Below are 7,544 nucleotides of genomic sequence, written 5' to 3' on the forward strand. Positions count from 1 at the left end.
CGTTGGAAGGGCGACCACCACCACCAGGCCCACGCCGACCGGGACCGTGTTGTCCACAACCAGTTTGGAGGCCCAGCATACCGCCTGCAGGCTGCAGACAGGCAGTATTATAAATACCTGTTTGCGCAACAGGCGGAAAACATGCCACTCAAATGAAAATGTGTCCTTCCTTAACTAAATACAGCCCTCGAGGAGCTCAGAACGGCACAGGCGCAGTGCACAAAGCAACAAGGGAGACGCGGATTGCGGCTATTTTTTATGCAGAACACTGCAAAAAAGTCTTTGCCCTGCTTGGGCAGGCTGCTCAACAAGAAGGCCCATAAAAAAGAGGGAGGAATGGGGGAATTGTAAACATATTAAAATTTTTTTTTCTGTTTAGTCTTCTTCAATGTCCCCACCTTTAGTTTCTAGCATGCACAAACGTTCCACTTCATTATTTTGTTTGCCAGCATGCAAAACTAAAGAAATTATGGCTTCATAGAAAGGTTGCAACAACTTTTAGACACTCAGCCAATTAAAAGCGAACGTCAAAACCACAAAAATGCCTGCCACGGCCGCACCTCAAGAAAAAGGTTTGCCTTCCGCACCACCGCATTTGTACAGGCTTTTTGAGACTTCACCACCGAGTGGCATGCAGGCAGCGTCAATGCGTTTAGTATTTGTGTCGTGCCGTGAATGCCGTGAAGTGCAACGCCGTTAAGTTCACCGGCACTGCAGTTTTGAGGTTATTGATATAACTCTTCTGGTGCTGGAAAATCATAGCGTCTGCACATACACCAAAATAGGAACATGCACAAGCTACAGCACAAAGCAAAATCCTATTTGGATCACATTCAACTACTGTTGGCTCTAGGTAGAGTCAGTGGCGTACCACAGCTCGGAAATTGTATAGCAAAAACTCGCAATGCAGAACCCAGGGACCCTCGGCTCAAAGCTTGTAGCTCAATCCACACCCCTGCCCATTGCACAAGAGAAAGACGCCGTGTTTGTTCAACAGGAAACTAAACTCTGTCTCACCGTCACTTTGCAAAGAGCAATTGCTACGGTCCCCTCCATTCAACCAGTGACAGAGGCAAAGCGTAACCCGAGCAGTTGAGGAAGTGGGAAAGGAGGAACTTGGAAGTTGCTTTCTCTCCCCTGAAACTTAACCTGTAACTCAAAATTTTCACAAAAGCGGCATTCTTCTCTCTTTTGCCCATGTCTTTGACCGCACTGCGCGCACCTAGTGAGTCAAGTGTCTCTTCCCAACCTGCTGATTGGTTTGCTTAGACTGTAATGTAGCCTTCGCTGTTTCCCAACCCAGTTATGATGTAATGGAGTACAGAAAACCTGCGGCAAACAAACGAAGGAAACCCAAGAGAGTTAAAAAATAAAAAACATGTTTGACACATTCTGACTAATATCGTAGCAATGTTGCGGAAACAAGGCTAAAAAGAACAATAGGAGTTTTTTTAAAGTGGTGAAGTTATACTCAGCAAATTATTTTGGTTAAACTATATTTAGCTACGCAGTGAAATGGCATGCTTTGGCTCTGTATCTGTATTTCCGCAGAAAGTTGACCCCTCATTGGCATCAGAAAAATTAACGTGCCTCATTATTGTGTCTGACAGCGTAAGAAGCGCAGAGCATATTTTAATAGGGTCACGCCTCTAGGTTTGCAATTATTTTTTACTGGAAAAAGTCGAAAGCTCATTGGCGGAGGAGCGAAATTAAGATACTCAGAACGTACCGCACCCTTAAGAACAGAAAACAGCGTGATGTACCCAAAAGCCATAAATCTAGCGAACTGAGGTAATAGGGCCTGTGAGGATCATGGACACAGAGAAGTTAGGATCGGGTGTTTCAGCTCATTGTTTGTGGGGTTACAACAACAAACAGAACTCTGGACTCCACTTATTGTGATGCTCGATACAACTGTACTCAGCAGTTCTTTTGCCAGGCCCCATGATACTGCTGCTGTTTGCCATTCGGTGCAGTCTGGCTACAATCAAATTTTATCTACAACCTGGCATGCTGGCTATCGTAGGATACGCTGTGCACATAAACCAGTTTGTTCATAGCCTGGCTATTCAATGCGCAGTGTGCCCTTTGCGCTTTAGAAAAAGGTAGCTCCGAGACATCTCACAGGCACACTGTTTCTCTGAAAGCAGCTCTCCATAACACCTACCTTTCGATTACAAACCGTGTTGTTCCGTAAGCCTGGTTGTAAGTACACTCCACTGGCGCGGTCGGCGATCGGAAAAGCGCCCCACGCTCTGCACGGGTAGCTGCAATGGCCTAGGAGGAGGCCGCCGTACGCGCCCGTCGCGACGTTCTCCCCGTCACTGCTCTGCGACACCACGTAGGAATCGTGGATGCTTCCGGGTCACATGGCACCACATTCAGGTTCCTCGAGCGCGCGTCCACAATCAGCTGCACGTTGATGGAGTGACCGTAGTGCTCGTTCACGAACAGTTCCTCGTGCACGGCGGCCCTTGGATCCGAACGTGAGCGCCGTCGATGACTCCCACGACGCCCGGAAAGCCGCCCATGGCGTAAAACTTCTGCTGCAGTTCGGAGAGTTCCGCTGCTGTTGACCATCCGAAGGAGGAAACGTGGTTTACACCGTCAGTCGAATACTATAACAGTTTCCATTGCCGACATAGTCCTCAAAAGAACGAAGCTTGCCGCGAGATATGATCAATACATGTCATTCGCTACCGTTTTGAAGAGTCATGCTCCTTTTCAAAAGTCACTCAAGTATCCACCAGCTGTTTCCACTGACAAGTTGTGAAACTCGCTATTTCAAAACTGTTTTCGTAATGAGAAACTCACCGTGATACGAAAGACCGTGCCACACCAGAGCCAGAGACAATAAAAATAGAGAGAGCTTGGGGAAGGACCACTACACAACGTTTTGAGGACGCAATGACGGCGCTGCATGTTGATCAGAAGAGGCTTTTAACTGACGAAAACAAAAGTCTCGATTGCTCCAAAATTACTTCGCAGCTGGCCGCTTAATAAGTGTAACATATGGTCGAAGAGGAACGTTATAAATAAGACTGTTTTCTTACCTCCAAGACTCCGGTGATGCGCATGTTGCTGTTGCGGCGAAACCGAAACCTCGTCAGAAACGTCGAAGGGGCGAAATCGGTCCTGGAAAACACGGTCCGACGGTGCCGCGGAGTGCATTCTTGCGGCGAAGATTGTTTGGAGCCGCTGACTTGTGGCCACGTCCGACATTTTGTTTACTCTGAGACCGCCAGTGAGCCTCCTCGGTTACTGTCTCAAGATCTGAGACTAGAGCTGAGTCAGAGACTCGGTTTTGGTCTCAAGTCCAGACTAAGTTTCGTTTCGAGCAAGTGGCTAACCTCTGAGACTGTCTCAGTTTGGGTCTCCGTTTGGGTCTCAGTTTGGGTCTTAAATCGGCCGCCAGCTAATTTAATACGGGGCTGTCTCCCGGCTTGAGACACAACTTGAGTCAGAGACTCGGTTTCAGTCTCAAGTCCAGACTAAGTTTCGTTTCGAGCAAGTGGCTCACGTTCGGTCTCGGCTGAGACTGTCTCAAGTTGTGTCTCAACTCTTTCGAGCAAGCGGCCCCAGGTTCCAAATATGTTACCAAAACGTTCATTTCTGGTTATTGTTGTGGCTTACGACTACGGTGCTTACGACAAGAGACAGGACGAGGTGCAGCCGATGTAGCTTCCAGAGCCAACCGGTTTTAATGTCCCGTGCCCTCGTTTTGTCTCGCACATCCCAGGCGCGCGCTCACTTCTTTGCCCGCCGCCTCGCGCTATTTATTGAAACAATACTCAAACACAACACCCCTTTTCCATCAATGTTTTGGCTGACTCACACAAGAATACCTCTCCGGTGGCCTACGTTGTCGTATACTAGTTCGAAGCACTGGTGTGGTCGGTACCGCTGTCTCGGAAACAGGCTACATATCGAGGGCAGGAGGCTCTGTCATGTTGTCTCGAGAACCACCGGACGCCTTTCGTGGTGTTGCAGCCGGAGTGTCGACATTTCTTCTCTGTGCAGACGAATCTTCGAAGTGTCCCGGACGGACATCTCCCACGTGCACATAGCGATGCTGTCCTTGCACTATCACGACGTAGGTTGATGCACTTACTTTCTTCACAACACGTCCCACCAATCATGCAGGATCTGTTGGACGTGATCCCCGGACGAGGACTTGGTCGCCTGCTTCAAAAGTTCGCCAAGAACCTCTTCTCATGTCGGCGGCTGTCTTGATTTGTTGCGGGCGATCTCTCATGCGTCTCTCCATTTCAGGATGAAGGAAGCTCAGACGGGTCCTAGGCTTCCAAGAGAGAAACAGCTCGGCTGGAGTTCTGTCGGTCGTACCAGTTGGGGTATTTCTGTATGCAAACAGGAACTGGTCGACTCGATGTTTCATCGATTTCGGTACACCCGTCCGTTGCTCGTCGATTACCTGCCTCAGAAAGTCCCGCTTGACGGTTTGCACACACCGTTCCGCGCTTCCATTTGAGGCGGAATGGTACGGAGGACTTTTCGTGTGGCGTACCCCATTCATCGACAGAAACTCTACGTACTCTGTCACCACAAACTGGGGTCCATTGTCTGTCACTACCTCTTCTGGTAGTCCAAACGCGGCTAAAACACTTCGCAATCTTTCGATAGTACAGTGCTAATCACGCTTGTCTATAACGCGCGAGCGTGCGGCCTTCTCCGGGGAGCGCTGGACTGGTGGCATTCTCGGTAACTAAGCTAGTCACGTGGCGCAACATGGAACGGCCCGCTCGAGGGGTGTCGTCCTGCCCACTCTATCAGCTGGCGGCGAACGCGGAAGGGCTGCTCGCACGCTTTTTACAAACATCATTGCTCGAACAATAAACAGAGCAAAGCATGAAGGCGTATCAACGATGTCGTCATCAAAAAACAAAAATATATCATAAAGCACTTTATTGTTATCGCTTATCAAGCTGACAGAGTGGGCAGGACACCCCTCGAGCGAGCCGTTCTATGTTGCGCCACGTGACTAGCTTAGTTTCCGCGAATGCCACCAGTCATGCGCTCCCCGAAGAAAGCCGCTCGCTCGCGCGTTATAGACAAGTGTGATTAGGACTGTACATTTGGTCGTAGTGGAACTCATTAGAAACACCTCTACCCATTTTGAATGAGCATCTACGAGAATCGAAAACCAGTTATGATCCCGGTATGCAAAATCAAGATGCACCCTTTGCCATCTACGCGTTGGCCAACCCCACGTTAATAATGGAACACGTGGTGGCGCGTTCTGCGTTAGTTGACAAGTACTACAGTTTTTGACAGTGTTTTCGACATCATATGTTATCAAAGGCCACCACACGTGACTACGTTATAGCATTTTCATTCTGGTGGTGCCTGGATGTCCCTCGTGCAACAGGGACAACACTTTTTCCCTAAACACTTCGGGAATGATCATTCGATTTTCCCATGTTACACACCCTTGGTCAACCGACAATTCGTGACGGTGCACAAAGTACGGTTGCAATGCCTCATTGTTCACATGTGAAGGCCATCCGTTCTGTGTGAAAAATAACACTCTTTTCATCACACTATCCTTTTCAGTTTCTCTCCTAATTTCACCAGCTGACAATGGCACTTCATCCCCCGCCGAAAAGAAACTGACGTAGTCTGAGCTATCGTTCACGTTGGGCAAAGGCAGACGTGACAGCGCATCAGCATTCTGAATCTGGCTACCCTTCCGATGAACCCACTTGTAACTGTAGGCAGCAAGTAAGAGAGCCCACCTCTACATCCTGGCTGCTGACATCGCCGGAATTTGTTTTCCATGACCTAACAGCCCTGCCAACGGCTCGTGATCCGAATAGATGCTGAAATTTCTGCCATACAGAAACTTATGAAACTTTTTCAGCCCAAAAACAACTGCTAGGGCCTCTTTTTCAATTTGGGCGTAACCCTTTTCAGCCTTGCTCAGAGTTCGTGATGCATAAGCAATCGGTTTCTCATCATTCCCAACTCTGTGAAAAATAACCGCTCCCACTCCGTACGCTGAAGCGTCACATACAAGCCCCAATTCCCTTTTTGGGTCATAAAACGTTAAAACGTTTTCATGCGTAAGCCACGCCTTACTTCTGTTGAATGCGTTGTCTTCTGCCCTTGACCAACGCCATTTTGTGCCCTCCTGTAATAAGTCATACAACGGCTTCAGCTCGGTTGACATGTTCAGCACAGACTTGCCATAAAAGTTAATCATGCCCAAGTAGGCGCGCAGTTCTGATTCGTTCTTGGGGCATGGGGCCTCCCGTATGGCCTTTACTTTCTCTTCCGATGGTCGAACTCCATGTTGATCTATCACATGTCCCAAGTATAAACAGACGTCTGAAAAAATCGGCATTTTTCTTTCTTTAGTCTGATGCCTTGTTGGCTGAACCGTGCCACCACGCTTTCCACCTTTTTATAGCAGTCATCATAAGTATCGCCCGCTATTAGTACATCGTATAGATAGCACACGACATTTCTCAGCCCTTCCAGTACTTTGTCCATGACGGACTGAAAAATTGCAGGAGCACTAGTGATGCCGTAAGGCAATCTCGTGGACTTAAACAAGCCAAGGTGTGTTTTCACAGTGACCAAATCTTGTGATTCCGGATGTACTTCCAGCTGCTGGTAGGCTGTAGACAGATCAAGTACGGTAAAGTACTTACAACCACTCAGCAAAACGAATAAATCTTCCATGAGCGGGAGAGGGTAGTGATCCGTCCGACAGACTGGGTTTAAGGTCACTTTGTAATCTCCACACAACCGGACCTGTTTGTTCGGTTTAGGTACCACTACCAAAGGTGTCGCCCACTCACTTTGCAACACTGGTACCAATATTCCTTTTGTTACTAATGATTCAATTTCCTGTTCTACAGCTTCTCTTAGCGCATAGGGCAAAGGTCGCGGTTTGCAGTAGACAGGTGTGCCTTGTTCCTTCAAAACCAGTTTGACCTGTTGTCCCTTTATCCAACCCACACCTTCTCCAAAAAGTTCCGCGTACTTCTCAAGAAGCCTTGCTTCCTTTTCTTCTCTTACGCAGTTTACGCATGACCAATCTAGCCTCAGCTCTTCTAGCCAGTCTCGACCAAGCAGCGGGGTTACGTTGCCCCCTGGTACCTTAACTACAATAAGAGGAAGTGTCTTTCTCTGTTCATTGTGCTCGACTGGTACTGACAACTTCCCAGTCACTGTGAGAGAATTCCCCCCTACGTTCTCAATTTAAGGTTGCATGGCTCCTTGAAAATGTTTGCCCAGTACTTCACACACCACGATTCAGGCACTACCGACACGGACGCTCCAGTGTCTATCTGCATTCTTACGAGCTTGTCGGCTACTTTAACATCTACATCATAGTTACGCCTACCCGTTTCACACGCGTACACTGTGTAAAGCTGCATATCATCAGCTTCCTCACTTGCGACGTGTTTAACGGAGTCTGTTTTGAACCTACAAACTTTTGCCAGGTGTCCGACCTTTTTACAGACATGACACTTGTACTTGCGGTACTTGCAGGGCTGTCCAGTGTGTACCTGTCCGCA

General features: G+C 48.3%; 1 pseudogene; it reads right to left on the reverse strand.

The window, feature by feature from the left end:
• Positions 1–652: 652 nt before the first annotated feature.
• On the reverse strand, positions 653–5,377 carry LOC121836569 (annotated as a pseudogene).
• Positions 5,378–7,544: the final 2,167 nt, after the last annotated feature.

This window comes from Ixodes scapularis, unplaced genomic scaffold, assembly GCF_016920785.2.
Source record: "Ixodes scapularis isolate PalLabHiFi unplaced genomic scaffold, ASM1692078v2 PGA_scaffold2__306_contigs__length_199485367, whole genome shotgun sequence".
Lineage (NCBI taxonomy): Eukaryota > Metazoa > Arthropoda > Arachnida > Ixodida > Ixodidae > Ixodes > Ixodes scapularis.